Raw genomic sequence first — 21,156 nt, forward strand, 5'->3', positions numbered from 1 at the left:
TAAGCAGGCCTGATGTCTCCTCCAACAAGGCCACATGTACTCCAAGGCCAAATCTTCTAAACTTCCCCAAAGAGTTTCACTAACTGGGGACCAAGCATTGAACTATATGAGCCTTTGGGGGCCATTTTCATTCAAACCACCACACCCTACTTCAGTTGTAGAATGTCTTCCTGAAGAACACGGAGTAACCCACCAACAGATATGTACAGGTAGGTTGTCTAAATATGAACTACCCTTTGTTTTGGCTCCATACCACCCTCACTAGGTGGCCTAGAGTTTCTTGGATCCTGACATAAAACAGTATTAATTGGCTACCTGTGAGAACTTCTTTGAATGTGTGTCAAATTGCTGCCTAAGAGAAGCAGTAGTAACTTACTACTCTACCGTCTAGAACTTGAAAACTCCAAGGGCATCAAATAACTTACCTATTTTTTTATATGCTATGTAACAATAGTTGAGAAAACGATGTATAAAATTGTTACTGGTTACTCTCCAGGTAAAATACATTAAACAGTTAAGGTCTTTTTAATTTTTTAATATTTTAGTTAGCATACAGAATGGATCTCATTGTGGCTTTTACACATAATAAACATGTTACACACACACTGTACAGGTACAGGTTGCTTTCTTCAGAAGCACACCTGTTCTTACCTCTCTTCTGCACCACTGTCTCCTGCTGATTCCATGCCCAAGGGGCGTACAAGGCAATAGAATTTAGGTTAATGGCTGAGGTGGAACCTTTCAATGTAAGGATTCTCTAGTATGACTCATGGAATTCTGAAGTTCAGTGTGGTGGTTTTAAGCCATCGGTCACTCTTAGGAATTAGCCTTTTCTTGTGAGTCATGAACGTGACTGTTCATTTCACTTGGTGTTAGGATTCATTTTCTTTCCAGAAGTTGGTGACCTTACAGCATTGAGGCAGCTCCTTGATCTGAAGAAGATAAGAGGCCGTGGGACTCTTGGAGTCCCCAGAGGTGGCTTGTGCTTCCATGGATCTGTCAACTCAAGTTTACCATGTTTCTATTGTAGAGTTTCAGCAGAGCATGGAATTTAGATTGTTTTTCTACCCATCTGAGGAACACAGGTGTTTGTTGTGAAGAAGTTGAAGGTGGAATTCATGTCAGAGGACAATATCTTATTGTTGTTAGAGGTAGTATGTAGGTGGAGGCTGCTTGTTAAGAGTCAACCACACAGCAGAAGTTCATGGAGGAAGAACACAGAATAAACCCAAATTCCTCTTCCCCACTCTCTTGGCTGCAGGATTCCTGTACAATTCAATTCCTGAATTGCACAACTAGTTCTTGGGGGAGAATTCAATGTTCCAGAGAGGATTATTTACATTTCCAGTATAGTATGGGCTCACAGGGTCTCAATGAAAATGGCGTGTGATAACGTGGGCACCACGGGTCCTGAAGGATGAGCCTCCATAGTAAATGATTTGATGAGAGAAGGGAGATTCTATCTTGTCTAAGAGATGCTATATGTCTGTGAGATACTATCTTGCCTATGAGATGTTATCTGTCTAAGAGATGCTATCTGTCTATGAGATACTATCTTGTCTATGAGATGCTATCCGTCTATGAGATGCTATCCGTCTATGAGATACTATCTTGTCTATGAGATGCTATCCGTCTATGAGATGCTATCCGTCTATGAGATACTATCTTGTCTATGAGATGCTATCCGTCTATGAGATGCTATCTGTCTATGAGATGCTATCTGTCTAAGAGATGCTATCTGTCTATGAGATACTATCTTGTCTATGAGATGCTATTCGTCTATGAGGTGCAGGGTTTTCAGATGTATTGTGAAAGAATGAATGATGAATAAATCTCCAGGTATCCATCAAGAAAAAAGCTGTCATTTCACCCAAAGTAGAGCAGTTGGGGACAGAGAGCCAAATATCACGTGACTATGAGCACCATGACAACCAGCCCAAAATTGGAAATAACCATCATTTCTCAGAGTAAGAGATCTCAATGCGCTTCCTACCTGTCATCTCAGCAAACAGAGACTGAAGGGGACAAATAACACAATTCACTGCCTGCATGCAAGCACTCCTGAGGAGGTCAGGTGGGAAGCTCATGGGACTGGGACTGTTAGAGAGGCTCTGCTTCATGACACATCTATGCCTGCTCTGGAGGTGCAGAATTTAGTATCTTCTCATTTGCAGTCTGCCATAAACAGCACTGATCTTTGCTGCCAGCTGATGCTCTGGAGCAAAAATTAAGGAAATGAAGTGAAGATGCCTGCACGCAGAACAGGGGACTTACGATTTGCTTATGCGTGAGTTATTTGTTACAGCTTTGGAATTCTAAAGGTTTTAATCATCCAGCAGGGATGAAATGATCTGTGAGCTTAGCAGGGCCTGGATAGAGTGAGCTGAAGTTAGTGCTTCTCTCTCTCTCTCCAGATTAAATTTCTTTTATAAAACTGAATCACATTTGGACATGTGCTAACATAAGTGGTGACTCTGGAGTGCTACATGGTGCAGCCTCAGACCGTGATGGGGTTTGCCAGCTTCCTTCCCTCACACTTCTATCACACAGAGCTGCCAGCATTCTCTAAAGGTCTCACAATGCATTTCCATATGGACAGATGACTTCCTACTGCATCGCAAGCCTCATGAATCTCTTCCTAGACCTTCTGAAGCAAGGGGTGTGTGTTTGAGGTTTAAGGCATTATCTCAGGTGCATGAATTCTATCATACATGTATGCTGCATTTTGATCTCACTGAGGGAATTTATTCATTTTGTTGTGAAGAAAAATCTTTCCTCTTAAATGCATAGTGTTCGCTAAAATATATTTTTATAGAATAAGACTTTAGATTGGTAAATTATTCTTTTGGAAATTGGGGTCTCCTCTTGCTACTTTAAGTCTAAAACACCCCATTGCTCAAGTCTGGGAAAAGTTGCACAGCACAGGTCTGTGACGCACATTGGTCTCCAAATTTGGTGGTACAACTCAGTAAAGCTAAGCTGTTTGGTTACTTTAGGGGAGAGGCATCCTAACGGGTTTTGGTTTGTCCATCCTTTCTTGTTTCTCAGGCTAATATTAAAAGTTAAGAATGACATTCACCTAGACATGAGAAAATATTGGCTTCTACGCTTCTAATGCACAGAAAAGTATTTCATAGTTTTATTCTCAGGATTCACTGGTGTGAACAGAAGACAGAGAATGAACTGCAGAACACAGCTGTCAGGCGGCTGTTAACTGATAGGCTGCTTAGTGGAAAAGCATTTCAGCATTAGAATTAAACCACTCACAGATGAGAGAACTCTGTGCTTCCTGAGGTTTTTGTAAGTCTTTGGGACAGAGGGAACTGCTGAGTTTTTGCATCATGACTTACTTAGAAATGCTTGCATCACACATGGCTCTGGAAGAAGGTGCTGGACTGTGGCTCTGCCCCCACCCCCAAACAGGCAGTGTTCCCCTCCAAGCATGCTTACTGACGATTCCAAAAGACCTGGGTTCCTCAGCTCAGATTTCCCTTCTTTGACTGCTCTCCAGCACCTGCAGACATGACCACCTGGCCTTTCTCACATCTCCTTGTGGGATGTGAACAGCACATACTTAAGATGTTTAATATAAAACAGTTAAATGAACTGGAAACAGAACAGATTTTTTTTTTGTTTTTGTTTAAGCTGCTAGATGCAGCTAAGAAAATATAAATGCAAACAAATTCTTATTTTGAAGACAGACCTGAAGCAGTTGAACAGGTCTGCAGGGAGACAAACTTTCACGGAGCTGGGACTCATTCATTGCCACTGCACTGGCTGATTCTGAATTAAAATGAATCTCCGTGCAGCTCCTCCAGCAAAGCTGGCATTGGACAAATAGTCTGCAAAGGTTCTCCTCATATTCCCTTATTGTGAAGATGAATTTTAAAACTACACATTTTATGTACAACAATGAGCATACATATTAAATAAGAACATAGTGGGATGATTGGCTTCTGTTTTAAATGGAAGAAAAGGAGATTCAGATCAGATTATAAAACTACTTTCTTCAGAACAAACTTAACAAACACTTTTTCTAAATGGATTAATGTAGCAAATGCAGGTAGTGGGTTTTATTCATTTCTTTAGTTCCTTGCTGATAACCAGTTTTGTTTACTTGGTGTTTTATTTTTTTAGTTCTTTATAAATTCTCAGTGTTAGTTCTGTGTCCACAGCATAACTCAGACCACCTTTATCCTGTTGTCTGATGCATTGGTTTGCTCTGCTGGTAGATGGGGTCCAGTTTGGAATCTGGGGCATTCCAATTGCTTTGGTCATTTCATGAGAAACTCACCAGAAGTGTCATGGGTTCTCTCCAAAGCTCAGGAACACAGCTGTCTTCCTACCACACCACCTGTCATCAAACCATCACAAGCAGGTTTGCTTCCCTTCTGAAAGAAAAAGGTAAAACATTCTCATGAAAAGAAGAAAAGTCAAGAAAACATATATATATGTATATACATGCACACACACACAGACACACACACACGAGCAAATCCTTACTTCAGGTTGCTTTGGGGGAAGATACCAGAACAAATTTTGGTGGTGTTTTTACAACTCTAGGCAACCATCAAAAGTAGACATAACATGAAGGTGGATCAAGTCACTTATAATGCTCTTTAAACTGTAGAAATTCTTACCAGTGTGCTCACAAAGATTCCCCAAGAGCTTGCTTTAGGAGTACCCTACTGATGCAGTGGCTCTTACTCAATTGGCAGTTTTATACTGTGGTCAAGATGGAATGAAAGAATTCCAGTTTCCAAGTAGCTCTGACACTGGTCTCTTAAGGATGGAGCTATTCATTTGTTTGAACTAACCACCCTTGGGTGTTTGTGGACCTGCACAGCATTCATTTGGTTTTGGACTAACACCTGATATTTATTTTCATTTCTGAAATTTATTAAATTATTAACATAGAAATTGACATATATACATTGTGACACTTGCTACTATTATCAGAATGCCTCGTGTATGTTGGTATGCTGGATCCTTAGGACAGCCCTGAGTCTCAACACCAAGTTAACCTATTCTGTGCATGGTCCTTAGTTCATCAGCTCACATTAGAGTTCAGGGCTGTATGCTTTCAAAGCTCCCCTTCTCGATGATCATTACTTGACACCCAAGTCTTGGCTTTTAGGGACTCTGTTTCCTCTGATCTGATGCCCATGCTGATACCCTCCTAAAGTTGCAGGAAGAGCTCATATCTTTGCTAATTTCATTAAAGGAAAAGGAAGTACTGTGCTCTGTTCATAATCAAAGTTTAAATCCACCACCGTAACTGGGTATTTGAAGAAGAGAAAGAATCATGTTCTTTGGTCCTGTGACTGTTTCTACCTGTTGCAGATACTGAGAACCCATCTCACTGGGATTCAGTGACGGACACTGAGGATACTGGTAAGATGCTCAGGCTGTGACCAGTATAGGCTCAGGGAGGGAGAGTCAATGAATAGTTCAACTCCCTATCTCCTCTGCCTTGTCCCTATGGGATGATATAGGGGTGAGGCTTCAAGAGGTGGACAAAGAGGGTTTCTCAGAGTTAGCTGCAGTGTGCCTTTGTCGAGTGACCTGGATTAGAGCTCTTCTCTGCGTCTGCTTGTATTATATTGAGGGTTTTCTTTTGATAGATCTGAGGATAGAAAATATCATTGGAACAGGATGGTCTTAGTTGGTTGTAAATCTTATCTCTCGTCTCATTTGTAAGAAAATATCTTTCAGGGGTGGTGGTGGTGGTGCATGCCTTTGACCCCAGCACTTGGGAGGCAGAAGCAGGTGGATCTCAGTGAGTTCAAGGCCAGCCTGCTACACACAGACAGGATAGCCAAGATTGTTACACAGAGATATCATGTCTCAAAAGAACAAAAAAAGAAAGAAAAAAGAAGAGGAAAAGGAAGAGGAAGAGGAAGAAGAAGAAGAAGAAGAAGAAGAAGAAGAAGAAGAAGAAGAAGAAGAAGAAGAAGAAAATATCTTTACAAAGTAGTTCAGTGTGGGGCTCTTTATTCATTTGTGAGCAATTCTGGGTGAAAATCTAGTACTATGATGGCAAAGAAAATTATTGACATAAAAATGTATTCTATGTTACCATAAGTCACTTTCACTGTGTTGCTTTGGAGAAGTTCCAAAATCCCCTTTGCACCCTTTCTATGGATTCTTTCCTCACGATTTTCTTCTGTTTTCCCATAAAAGGATTATCTTTGCAGCTGGAATCTTTGAAAGAAATACAATTAGAAATTCCCATTCCGTATCATTGCCACTCTTTTCTGTTGTAAGAAGCTGGCTCGTGAAACAGCAGGTATGAGATATATTCACTCATAAACTGAATGTTTCCCAGTCTCCTCAGTGCCTTGTGTCGTGATTGGGGAGGAGAGGGAAGCACACGGCGGTGTCAGGAAGGCACATCCCTCCTCCACACCATGATGTGCTCCTGTCTCCCGGGTCTTACTCAGGTGATCTGGAGACAGTGTTGTATCTGGGCATGAGGGAAGTCTCCTTTTGTTTAGTTTGGGAACACCTCATGCTGCAGTGGTTCTGCATGGATCATTAAAAGCAGAGTGCGGTGAAGCGTGAGTTCCTCTCCCTAATTCATCACCAGCTTTCATTTCCATCACTGTCTGACAGAGAGCATCTGGTTTAGAGTCTTGGGTACCCACCTTCCCCAGAGGGGAGACAGCAAGTTACTGTAGAAACCAGAAGTGAAGCCAAGGAGCTGTTTCCTCAGCAGCTTCTGCCTTAGCTCCATCAGTCTGAGAATTTAGCAATGGCAAGAAACAGACTATGGTAGATACTGTGAAGCAGAAATAGGGAAACTGATGGGGGGGGGAGGAAGACAGAAGGAGAGGGTGAGACGGTTAAATAACAATGAAGATGATTGAAAAAGTCATTGGGGCTTTTTATTTTATGCTTATCAAAATTACATATAAATTACATCTCTCTCTCTCTCTCTCTCTCTCTCTCTCTCTGTGTGTGTGTGTGTGTGTGTAGTTTAAATGCACTTATACTACCTGGTAGTGATAATTCTTTCCCAAAGACCCATAAACAACTTAACAAAACCCTAGTACCGAGCAAGTTGACGCTTTTGAGTTGTTGGTCAGGGGAGTCCAAGCAACTCCCAAACAATATACGGTTTAGCTGTTACCACCAGTTGTCACTCAGAATTAGAAGGGAAATTCCTTTCATTGAAGGCATCATGAAGGACTTGGAGGACTTGCGTGAAAATTGACCCAGAAGCTTCCTTCCTGAGGATGAGTTCTCAGCACTGGAAGGTGCTGTGTAAGCTGTCAAGGAAAACAAAAACAATTAATAGTCTGACCAGCTCTTACAGTATTAACAGTAAGGACTGTTTTTTTTTTTTCTATCCAAAAATTTAATATTTTATTTTATTTATTTTTTTTTAGGACTGGTTTTTATAAGCTGTTAGATACAGGGTAAGGTATCTTTAAATGTGCAATAGTGAAACTCCTATCTTAATAGTAACCTAAAGCTGCTTGATTGGATGTAAAACCCACTCAGTAGAACAGAATTCTTGCCTAGTATTGTAAACTTAGCCAACTACCCACGACTGTTGAGGCCATGAAACCTAGAGGAACCAGAGCAATAAAAGTCTAATTGCATTCTAAGTACTTATGCTTAGCCCCACAGAAAAGTGCAGTGCCCAGCCTTCAGCAAACCACCTTCTCTTCACGGCAGATACAGACCATGACAGAAAGCCATAATAGTCAAAATGCAGAGAACAGCTCCCCATGGGGTGCCCAGAGCGAGCTGGCACATCTACAAAGTGACCTCTACACCTATGGCTAAGGGAACAGCATGGAAGAGGGAGTGATAACATTACAAGAGTCAGAGAACTGGGATTTCTGCTGACATTGTGTCTTCTATATACGACAGGGAAAGTTGTACGTATGATAGTTACCCAAACAAGATCTCCAAAACAGTCACATCAATCAACATGCCAAGATGGACGAGAGACGTTTCATGAGTTGCAACTCCTCATTGAAGAACTATTAATGGCTGCTCCCTAACTGATGAGCTTGTTAATTGGTTAATGATACCAAATGGTCCAAACTAAAAGCACTTACATGTGAGCAGCATTAAAGGGACTCAACAAGCTATATTACTTATATATGAACAATAATTACAGGTAAAAATAAACCATGAATTTGAAAGGCAGTTGGAAAGAACACTGTGTGGGGTGAAAGGGAAGAGAGAGTGTAGAAATGGTGTAAATACAGAACACATGTGTGGATTTTTCTTTTAAGGAGGAAAGATGCAGGGAGAAATGCCTCGTGTCATGTTGTTTGCTAGTCTACTGAGACTTGCCTTTTACAATCTTTGAGCATGCATTAATGTGCTGTTAATTGGTTGTTGTGATGGATGCTCAAGCCTAGGAGTTTTTGTTATTATGGGACTCATTTGGTGATTGCACTAATTCGCAAAAGTTTAATACCCAGGAGATTCTACTAAGTGTAAAAAGCAGATCTCCAGTGCTGAAAACCTGTTTGAAACATCTAAAACTTAGTCTGCAATCTGTCACTTCTCACTGGAAACTGTCAAAAGCTAACAAGGAACAAGAAGAAAGAAAAGAGTACTCCAAGAACCACAGTAGAACTCCACTGTGTAAAAGTGAAATCATGAAGGGCTACCAATCATCATGATCGGTAAAATGTTCTTAGAAATCAAACCCAGGCGCAAATGGTTGCATCAGATAAGGGGGTATGGGGCCAGTCTGTCCCTGGTGGCAGTAAGGACTCACATGCCTCTCTCTGGGATTAAAACTTCTCTCAAAGCACCTAGCCAGGCCAGTGTTCATTCTTAAGAGGGCAAGGCACTCATGCCAAGTGGGGACCACACAGACTGTATGGAATTCACTAATATTGGCACAGAGGGGCTCACAGAGGCTCACAGTGTTGACACACTTCCATTAGTGGCGGTTGTGTGATGACCGGGCTCTTGCTCACTCCAAGGCCAGACTGCAGGCTCACACAGGTAAGGAAAGCTGCATCACAAGATCTTCTTGAACATGCGATATCAGCAGGCTGTGCCATGCAGGAACTGCAAGGGAAAAGGGGAAGTTTGCTCCATGAAGAAAGATGAATCTAGAAGTAATTCATTTCCACTACATCTCAGAAGGTGTGGAAACTCTGATCATGGTTCTGTATTTGACACTCACAGCAGTCCCCATGAGTAGGTTTCAATATCATCTCTTAACCATGCAGAAAAAATGGAAGTCTGTTGGGACAAAGAGTCTTGCTCAATATCACTGACCTAAAAGCACACAACAGACCAGAGCCAAATCCAGACCCTCCTGTCCCCAGAGTTTAGCTAACAACTACTATACCTCTGTCGCCCTCTGACAAACCTTGCCCAAGGCCAGACTTCTCTTTAGCCCCATTCTGCACTAACAGTGAATTTTCTTCACCTGTGGAACCTCTGCCTTTTCGTTGACATTCTTCACAGATGATAGTTACTTTACTAAGCAAATAAATCAGTGTCCATGAAAGGACGAAGGCTACTACATTTACAGAGTACTTGGATAATCAGCCCAAGGTCACAGCGATACTTTGCAAGTTAGGCAGCTAGAGATTTAATTTGCTCCTCATTAGCAATCAATGTTCTCCATTGGACTGTTAAAGGGGAAGAGCAAAGCACCTTGCTATTTCTTAAGGGAACCAGAGACTTGGTACCAAATCCCTTAGAATCAGCTTAGACTTAATATCCCTTCCTGTCCCCTAAATTTCAGTTTGAGCAGCACTCTGCATAGAAAGTTTTCTCTGCTTTCCGTATACTTTGCCTGTGTCTTTCCAACCTCTCTCCATCACATAAATGCTGTAATTCTTGTTATAATTATGATCATGGTTTTTTTGTTAATTTGTTACCCTACCCTGTTCAAATACCATATGTTCAAGTAGGCCAAGAGTTATGCATGGGAAGCAAGGCTGCAGAAAGCACTTGAGGCTATCTGCTTTGCTGCAAGAAAGCAAAGAGGATCAAAGGTTACTCTCGCTGTTGATTATGCCATGGGAATCTCGCAGGGAGAGAGGCTTTGGCCATGTCATTAAGGGAGAGGCAGGGAGGGGAACAGAAAAATGTAGGGCTCAATAAAAATCAGTTAAAAAAAGGAAGACCTATGGAGAGTGGGGACATTTGAGGTGTTGCATGTCTCTTGAGAGAGGCAGCACTCAGCATATCCTGGGGCATTTTGTTGGAAGAAATGTAATCTGCAAAAGTCTTTAAGACAGGATGGAGTTTGGCATGATATAAGATAGAAAGGACATCAATTCAGCTAGAAGGTGATAAGTACGGGGGTGGAATCAGATCCCAAGAAGGAAGACAGAAACAAAATCCATCTGGACCACTTTGTATGTAAACCAGTTTGGTGTCTATGCAGCCTGCACTTGTGTGTTTGAGATCAGGGCTATCCTTGATTTCATTTCCGCTCACCGCTTCCAATCACCCCTTGCCTTTTTAGCTAATGCTCCAGTGGATGGCATCATATCCATCAGCACTTGAGTAGTGCTAATCTTGGATTCAGTGAACTATAAAGACAATACCAGAGAGAGAGATGGTAGCAGGGTACATAGGAGGAGCTGAAGGAGGGGAATGGGGAAGGCATATGATCAGTTGCATACAAGTATGCCATTCTTAAAGAGTAAAAAAAATATTTCAGTAAATTTTATTTGGAAAGTTAATGATCAGAGTTGGTTTCTTTCAATAATTAATTTGTAAGCCATTGCAGCTTTTAATTCACTGAGGAAAAATCAATTTTCACACACTGTGTTTATGAATAATCTGGAAACATTTCTATCAAATTACTGTCAGGTTGCACTCTGAATTAAAAATCAAATAAAAATATTTTTTCCCTATACATACTCAAGGCCAAGTGGGGTAAAGAGGAGCAGTAACGACATCATTTCTGCCTCTGTGGTCTTTCATGAGGCTCAGCTCCAGGGAGCCACAGAGGGAACAACTCTGCATGGAATACAATCATTGCTGCATGGAATACAATCATTGCACAGGTCTGTTTGGATGTTGATGTACTTTTAGCACTTCAAAAATTATGGCATATGAAACCTGTTATTTTTATATGATCTCTTTCTCCTCCCTCTCCTTCTCTTCCCCTCCCTTTCCTTTGTATGTGCCTGTTTCAATATACTTCATATACTGTCTTTTTCTCAACTTCTGTAGTATCCTTATGGGACGTGTATACTGTTTTTGTAGGATACTATTTATCAATAACTTCCTTGGCTATTTCTGATTTTATCTCATATTAAGTCCTGCGATCCCAAATTCCCGTTGCTGCAAATTTTGAAGCAGTTATGGAATCTGCTTCATAAAATGAGTAGATACCAAGTCTCCTTTATCTTCACCTCAGGACATCTGTACCCTACTTTATCTCAAGGTTTTGTTGATCAGTCATCAGCATCCTTTTCAGAACCCCAAACTCTCTTGTTCTCAAACATTTATGTTTTTCTAAAACTGCTTGAGGTGGGGAAATGTTCTTAGCACCCAGTGTCTGAATTCTGTTGGCTGTGTTACCCTAAGAACCTGCATTGTCTTTAATTTGAATGTCAAGCAATTCCTTTGATGGTGGTGCTGGAAGACTAAAATGACTGAAGAAAATCGAGTCATGATTTCAAATAATTTCTTTTTATTATTTTGGAGGATAGTAAAACCTGAACTCTTCAGAGCACCATGCAGTGGTTTGAATGTCATTTTGTTAATAATCAGCTACATACACATCCCTAAGTAGCAATGTTAATACATTTACTTTCTCATACACTGAAATGTTTAAGAAGTACACAGTGTTACCATACTAAGATGTACAGTTGACAGATAACCCATAAAATATACTAATGAGGTTAAGAGAGGTCCATCTGAAATCTTGTCTTGAGGAAGATAATTATTGGTAGTGTCCCAGTTCCAAAATATTTATGTCTTAAGTTGTGAACTGAGAGAATATTTGAATTGAAACTTGTAATTCATTTTTTATTACCCAATTTAACCTCTTCTAAAAGTACAATTAGACGTTTATGAGGAAGGAATAAGAAACCATTAAAGGGTAAAGCCTATCAAATCCCTAATTTATGGACTTCATACCTTCAGCTTTCTGCTCTTTATATTGACGAAAACTCATGTTCGTTACTAATTTATTTGACTAAACACTTGAAATAAAAAATGCATCAAAATCCTTCTGCATGTTGTTTGTTGATGTTATTTAGGGTACGAATTAAATATATGTAAGTAAATAACAAATAATCTCTCTATTCTTCTCTTTACATATTAATATAAATGATATATGCAGTATAATCCATATTATATACAATATATATTATATTTTTTCTTTGATTTCTCTCCATCTGCCAGATTGCCTACTGCAAAAACTGATCTTGAATGCACTGAAACAATTTCACATTAGATTTTGTGAAACATCTATATATAAGGTAAATTATAGTGCACATGCAAACTAGTTAACAACAGAAAAATAGATAAAGACAGTATGGTATAAATACACCATAGAATTCTTCTTCAGCCATAAAAAAGTATGAAGTGTGGAATGCCACTTGTGGGGAAACGGGTGGACTGGAGACAATGGTATCAAATGTGTTAAAGCAGACACAGAAAGACAAATACGTTGTGTTCCTACTCACATGTGATTCCCAGAATTTACTTGGACATATGAAATTATGTGTGTATGTATGACACAGATGTAGAAGCGATATGTCTGTGTGAACAAAGGGGACAGATGGAAGCAGTGAGGCTTGAGAAAAGGGGGAGCGGGGAGTGAATCTACTCAGCATGATATATGCTTGAGCAACAGTAATGTCCTCATGCAAAATTAATAAGTAAATAACATAAAAATTGCAGAGAAACATTTTTTTCTGAAAATATAACTTCTTCGAGATTGGAATTAGGAAACCAAGCTTGGAATATAGGTAAATTAGAAAACTGAATGCCGCCCCCAGTTGTTTTGCTGGTGTTTGTTTATAACTGTGACCTATTATTGGTGGCAAGTTGTATTTTTGTGTGTCTCTGCAATAAATAATAGGACACTTTTATATTACCATCTATAAAAGAAAAAACCCTCCAATGAGTGAATTCCAGTAACATCGTTCTAAAGTAAGTAAATATCAACAGCTTTAGATAGTAAGATTGCAAATGTTACAAAAGGGGCTATTAATAAAACATGCAAGAAGATTTGTAAAGCCAAGTATCAAGTGATAGATATTTGCAGAATGAGCAAGATTTGAAAAACAGCTAAGCAAGCACACAGAGATGAAAAATGCAGCCACTGGTAATGAAGCTTAATTTGTGTTGCTAATGTCAAGGACGCACGGGTTAGAAATCAATAGGGTCTTTGGAGATAGAACTGAAGAAATTCTGCAGAATGTAGATAGCACCTATACACATAGCAGATTCTACTCCAACATTTTTCACCCATCTCCGAAGGTACCAGCTTAAAATAATCTTTTTATTGGGTCTAAGGATTTAATGCCAGTATTTCAGGGTACAAGTATAATTAAGGCTGATTTGTCTCCGATCCATAATAACCAAGGGTCTCAAATCTAGAGGGAATTGAAATCATCTCAGGCTGAAGTTGCTTCTCAGTGGTATCCATACTGAGGTGTCAATCAAAACTGCTACATTTTCCCTCTGAACATGAGGTTTCACCTATGGACCACATAGGAGGCCTTGTTTGGGGTTTGTCGTGCTGGGATGCTTCCTTCCAACATGACCGTGTCTAAAGACAGTGACAAGACTATGACCCAGCTCTGACCTTCAGGCAGAGTCACATTTGTTTAAGAGTTACATGGTGTCCAGCAGATTTCAAGGCAGGGATCTTCAGTGCCTTGCTTGGCCAGCACCAGAGAAGCTTCCTCCCGCAGCAGATGGGAACAAATGAGACCTACACCCTGACATTAGGGAGGGAGCGAGAGACTGCGGAACAAGTAGCCAGCCCTAAATGGAATGTCTCCATCAAACCTCTTCCCTCAAACTCAGAGTACCCCATGCAAGAAACAGAGGAGATGGAAGACACCAAGAAAACAAGACCCTTTCAATAACATGTAGAGCTCATACAAATTCATAGAGACTGAAACAGCAAGCACAGGGCCTACATGTGTCCACACCAGGTCTGTAGCCTGCAGACTGTTCACCTCCAGAGACTGCTCCTACCTAGATTAGTTAAGCCTGTCTTCTTGATCCAACTGTATAACATAAACCTCATTTACTTGTTTGTCTGTATGTAATGGCCCCACCTTCTTCCTTAACTGTATACAGTAACCTTGCCTTCACGTCCAGCTCAATATAATAAACACACTGAGCCCCAGGAGGTAGAGGTTTCTTTATCAGAGATGCCAGTCCACTGGATCCTGTTTTCTATGTGTCAAAAAAGGAGGGGGGACCTTAGGTATATCCCATTACTTAGGGATATCAAGACTTCATTGTGAGGAAACCACATTGTTCCATTTTAGAAAATACACCTACACACATAAGGTTAAGACGTATGGGGAAAAGAGAGGAAGTATGATATATTAATACACAGAATCCCAGAGGTAGAGATAGCCGCAGAGAAACAATTTTAAAAGTAAAATGGCTGAGAATTACTTTATAATGATGAAGGCACAAGTAGAAAGATAGAAATAACACATTAGGCCAGTCAATAAAAATGTAAAAAGTTTCCTGCCTGTTGCAAAGGAGCAGGTAAACAAACAAAAAACAAACTGAAACAAAGCGCATAGGGCAAAAGGCAGAAGGACATGCTGTGTGGTCTCTCTTCCATGACAGACATAGGCAAGCATTAGCTAAGAGTTTGAGATTGGTCTAGGCAATGTGATAAAACCCCAGTTAATAAAAGTCATCTAACAGAAGGATATGGAAACATTTCTTGGGTTAAAAAGTTGAAGCCAAAAGACAAGGTATTGTGTAAATGAAGAAGTAAGGAAAATACATGTCCTGGAACTGTCTCTCCAGAGACACTGGCCAGACAATAGTGAACACAGACTACATTACAGATCACCAAAAACTGAAACTCAACTTTTCTAAAGTATTTTAAAGGGTTTATTTTTTTTAAGAAAAAATTAATTTGAGAAAAAAATAAATAAAACTTCTCAAAATACATTGATAAATAAATATGAGGTATTATGTCTACATACAAATGCAAAATTATATAAGCAGTTTCTATATTTTAATTAATTAAAATTAATTAATTAAAAATTTTTACATCCTAACCAAATTTCCTCTTTTATGTTGGCTATAGGTTTTACTCTAGTGAATGCTTGCCTTCAAACAAGACTGCTCCCAATTGTAACCGAAAGTGTCTGGTATTTGGCTGAACCAGCACACATGTACATTTTCCATTAGATCCCCCCTCATTTGTGTATAATTTCTTTTTAGAAAATGTTTGTTTGCTTTATAAAATAGAAGCTAGAGATTACTTGTGTGAAAAGTTCATAATGATGATTCCTTAGACACATGACCTGGTGGATCTGACCCTTCGTGCCTCCCCACCCTTCATACCTCACACAGACCGCTGGCTACAGTTACCTTTGACCACTTGGGTAACAGCACTGAGCAGTAATGGGCCATAGAAAGCTATACATCGCTCCAGAGAAGAGAAACACAGAAACCTCTGGGGGACTGATTTGGAGAACAATGATGACTGTCAGCACTGGTGGAAGGTAGAGTGTAAAGAGATGAACGATGAACTAGAGTCCTGAAGCCAGACGGGTCCCCCTTCTCACCTCCTGCAGACAAAGAAGAAAAACATCTGTGGGAATGAAGACCAATCAGACTGACCAATGGCTCTGCAGATCCCAGGGTCAGACAGGCAAAGCAGGCATCTCACATTCTGTGAGGGCGGAGACAATGTCAGTGAAGGCTCTGGCCCCTGAGATCTGTGCTGTTTTGTGCACTCGGAGTGGGTGCAGGAGAACAGATGCCTTGGCTTTCCATCCGTTTCTCCAAATGTGCGACTCCTCAGTGAGTTCAGAGCACAAGAGAGGAGTACTAAGCTCACTCATTTGTCTGTAATAACAATAATTTCACTAAAAAATGGCGTTCAAATTGGTCTCTTCAGGAGACAAATGTTCAGCCTCTAGGGATTGGAACTTTATCTCAGGTAAAACAAGGTACAAGATGAGTTGAGTGTATAGGGCCAGAAGGACATATAGGAAAATTAAAACCAGATGGGGACGTGATTTGAAGCAGGAATAGAAATCACAGACTAGCATTCTTCCGATCTCAGAAACAAAGCATGAAATGAATGCTTCTGGGAGACATATTAAAAGGGATTATCAAGGACAGTCATCAACTGTTCACGTTTTACATAAGAAGGGTACAACAGCTTATGTAACAGCTTATGCTGGTCTTTCAAAGGCACCAACAGCCAAACCTGTGTGGGAACACCGAAAGCCTTTGACAGTTGAAGAGTTACAGTCACTAGAATTGCTGCTTCAGGAGTAGCTAATTGTTCAACGTATTGAAGAATTGACCAGTCTTGGAATTCTCCTATTATTTATCATTAAAAACATTAAGAAAAATGGAAAATATTAGCAGGTTTAAGAGTCATTAATAGTGTGATTCAGACAGTGGGATCTTTACAGCCTGGAATTATCTTGCCTTCTTTATTACCTAAGGAATGGTCTATTATAGTGATTGATTTAAAAGAATGTTTTTTTTTTAACTACACCTTTACAAAAACAGGATAGAGAAAAATTGTCTTCACAGTGCCTACTTATTATAATTATTATTATAATTCCTAGACTCTTTAAAGGTACATTTAGAAAATTCTGTGAGAGTAAAATGATGGTTTAAGTTTCAAGATTACTGTCTGGTATAATTGCAAATAGTCGCTGTGTATTTGATGGGGTTTTTCTGAGGTTCCTATTTGGAGTTCTGGCCAGAGTGTTGTAAAAAAGTGCACCATTTCAGATAACCAAGTTGGAACCATCTTGAGCAGCTGGTACCCAAAGCATGTTGTGTAGTAGTGCTTTCAATATCATGATGTCATATCAACCAGGTGGAGTCATTGTGTTGGGGCCCCATCTTCTTCCTGGGAACTTTAAATATTACTGCAGGAAATTTCATTGTTCATTCTGGAAAATGTAAACATTTATACAGACACACACACACACACACACACATATAGTCAATGAAAGGTACCATAGAGACAAAAATAGGTATGAAGAAAAGTAAAGTTTTTCTAAATTCTTTCTTCTTTCTGTCCCATGCCAGATGGCTCCTGACATGAGACTAAAACTCTAAATTTTTCTTTTAACAACATGCTTGGATTTAGAGAAGGATAGAGCTGTTGTCCAACTCCAAAGCCAGCTTTGATTTTTGCAGCTCACTGAGCCCCCCCCCCCCCCCAGCCCACTGCACTCTATGAGCTACAATACAGTTCGTGAGCTTTGGGCAAGGGGCTGGAGGTTGAAATACAGAAACACACACAGAGACAGACAAACACACAGACGTCTAATCACTGGTAAGAAGCCCTTTATTCAATAGCACCATGGAGGCTTATACACCCAAGAGTCAAGTGGGCCAACAGGTGAAAACCTTATCTTCTGATCCTCAAGGCACAGCTTTTAGTAACTCCAATCAGAAGGCTCTAGCAGGGAAGAGCAGCTGAAGGCCAGGACTCCAAATGGTCCTAACAGATTTTTGAGTGAGTTGTGACTATTATTCTAGTTTATGTTTAGATATTCCTACCCTCAGATGACCTGTCATCATAGTCATAATTCTCTATGCTTGACGATCCTGTCTAGATAATTGTCTCCTCCTCTTTAGGCATCTGGATGTCCAGGGCTTTTTCACTTTCTGAAGATGAGTATTTTCCTGCAAAGACAAGAGCAGAACCCTGCCCCAACTCTTATGAGGTTTCCTTACCTCCTGATTACCTCTGTGGATGAGCTGTCATTTCTCTCTCACCCACCCAAGTGAGCGGGTAACTTAAAGGCTACTGGCTGTTGGATTTCCTACAACATTAAAGTATAATCAATGAAGCACAGTTTCTAACAGTAAAGTTTAGAAAAGAACCCAAAAAATTCTTAGCAGGAATAAGTCAATAGATTACATCATAAAGTGTAGTATAAATAAAATTATATCCTGTGGCATACCCACTCTTATCATATGACCTAAAGTTGTGTGAATATGTCATTCATGCCATAGCTGTGTATGACCAATCAATCCTTCAGAAGGTTATGTATCAAAAGCCATTATTGCTGCAATCATCAATCTAAAAAACATACTTTAACTCAAAATATATGAGCGATTGCAATTATGTTTTAAAATGTTTTCAGTTGAAGCAACTGAGAATTTAATTATAGTAAATTGGTACCATGGTAAATTCTAACACCGCATCCCTGGGTGTGGTTTCTGTTGTTATCACTCTGGGAAGCAGAATAATGAGATCAGTCCAGGGACTCAAAAATAGGAATAAAAATGCATACAGGACCAATTGTTCTGATCGCATCTAGCATTTTATTCTGCCACGGGGTAGATTAATTACTCATGAATATGTAGTGATGTTTAATGCAATTCTAATTTGCATCTCCCCAACAGATAATTATGCTGGACATCTTTTGTTCCTTACCTGAAATACCTTTAATAAGTTCACTTTCACAGTTTTGCTTTGTCTGTTTGGGGGTTTTATTTTGCACCTTGGCAGCCGATGAACAATTATTTGTTCGGGAAATAGTTTCAAAATATTTTCCCACAGCATGCAACTATTTTGTTTTCATTTGCCTGCAGTATTTTTCCCCAAAGCATTTATTTAAAAATGTTTATGAATTTAATTCAGTTTCTCTTATGTGCATTCATATTTATTCTGGGTAAGGAATGAATGTTTAATTACATGTCATCAGCGTGTCCTCCCCTCTCCATGTGCATTATCATTGTTTAGCTTTGAAGGGGATTAGAGGAACAAAGGTAGGCAGGAGGGTGAAAACAGGCTCCTGAGATGGTGGCTTCATGTTTCACAAAATATTACAAGGTGAAATGGTGGGAATGCAGGGGGTAGGATCTAAACAGGATAAAAAGGGGTAGGAGGTAGAGATACTATAAAATACCCGAACCTTGTAAGATGAGACGGTCACAGGTCCAGTCTTAGCTCTTGTACAGGTAATGGCAGCTGCAGAGTGTTAACAAGTTCAGCCTCTGTGCCAGGCTGGAAACACACTGTCCCACAGCACTCCACAACCTGTGGCCTCTGTGCCAGGCTGGAAACACACTGTCCCACAGCACTCCACAACCTGTGGCTTCTGTGCCAGGCTGGAAACACACTGTTCCACAGCACTCCACAACCTGTGGCCTCTGTGCCAGGCTGGAAACACACTGTTCCACAGCACTCCACAACCTGTGGCCTCTGTGCCAGGCTGGAAACACACTGTCCCACAGCACTCCACAACCTGTGGCTTCTGTGCCAGGCTGGAAACACACTGTCCCACAGCACTCCACAACCTGTGGCTTCTGTGCCAGGCTGGAAACACACTGTTCCATAGCACTCCACAACCTGTGGCTTCTGTGCCAGGCTGGAAACACACTGTTCCACAGCACTCCACAACCTGTGGCTTTTATATTATTCCCTCTTCTCCTTTGATGCTCAGTGAGCCGTGGAGGAGACAATCTAGATGCTTTATTTGGGGGAATACTACCCCGCCAGTTTGGAGTGCCTCACAGCTTTGACTACATCAACTGCCACTCAGGACAGAAACAAAACGAAGCACAATTGTCTGATAAATGCTGAGAAGTACATTGGCTTGTGGATAGAAACACACACATTCAGAAGGCAGCATGGCACTATGTATATTTAGCAAACCCATTTCAGCAGGTTTTCCCCTGGGCCTGACTTCTGCAGCCATAGACTTCAGCCCGGTTTACAGTACCAGGCATGAGTTCCCTTCTGTGGTGTATGCCTGAGATGTGGTTAGAAAATTGTTCGTTACCCTGTAATGCCACTATTGTACAGGTTGCTAGGTATGCTGTGATTGTATCTTGTAGGTCCCCAGCTAGGTAGGACCGTTGAAACCCACCCCCTCCCAAAAGCTTACACAGTACCTCTGACACTATGAAAGCTAGCCATGGGGAGGAAGGTTCCTGCTTTGAGATTTAGATTTCTCAGTGTCCTACAACCCAGTATATGGTGTCTTTAGTAACATGATAGTGTGATCAAGGCTAGAGAGATGGCTCAGCAATTAAGAACACTGGTTAATCTTCCAGAGGACCAGAGTTCTAATCCCCGCACCCAAACAGTAGTTTACAACCATCTGTATATATAGTTCTACATCTGATGCCCTCTTCTGGGCTCCTCAGGAATTGCACACATGTGGTACACCGACAAGCAGGCGAAACACCCATACACATATAAATAAATGAATTTTGAAATTATGATAGGGTCTTACATTCTGGTGGGAAATCAAGTTATAAATTCCATGAGGAGAAAGTAGGAAGAATTTTTCATGAGAGGGGCATACCCAGGTGCAGACTTTCTGAACAGCACTCTGGCTTCTCAGAGAATGAGGTCAACAATCTACAGATGGGGTGGTATGAAATTTAAAAAATTTCTTACTGTTAATTGAGTGAAAAAAGGCCTACATAGCAATAGAAAATCTTTGCCAACTATACACTTGAAAGATGATTAATATGTAATTTATACAAAGAATTCAAAATCCAAACATCAAGAAAAAAGATACACTTATCCAAAAACAGGCTATAAAACCAAACAAGGAGTTCTCACAAGAACAAATGCATATGGTGAATAAATACTTTCAAAAGTGTTCCACATCTTTAGCAGTCACAGAATTGCAAACTGAAACTCTGCTTTGAGGTTGCGTTTCACCTCTAGATTAGTCAGAAATGGCTGGTAAGATAACAAATTAGAATAAATGCTGGCAAGCATGTGGGGAAGGGGGACTCTTATACACTGTTCATGGGAGTTTGACTCATTTAGCCACTATGGAAAGCAGTGTGGAGGTTTCATAGGAAGCTAAAACTACTTCTCCCCCTCGTGTGTGTGTGTGTGTGTGTGTGTGCATGTGTTGTGTATGTGCATGCATATGCATGCCATGGCCTGTGTATTAAAGTCAGCGGACAACTCCTCTCCATCAACTTTAGTCTCCCTAAGACAGGCATAAAAAATAACATGCACTTTTCTTGTTACCTGTA

The sequence above is a fragment of the Chionomys nivalis genome, chromosome 15 (assembly GCF_950005125.1).
Source record: "Chionomys nivalis chromosome 15, mChiNiv1.1, whole genome shotgun sequence".
Taxonomy (NCBI): domain Eukaryota; kingdom Metazoa; phylum Chordata; class Mammalia; order Rodentia; family Cricetidae; genus Chionomys; species Chionomys nivalis.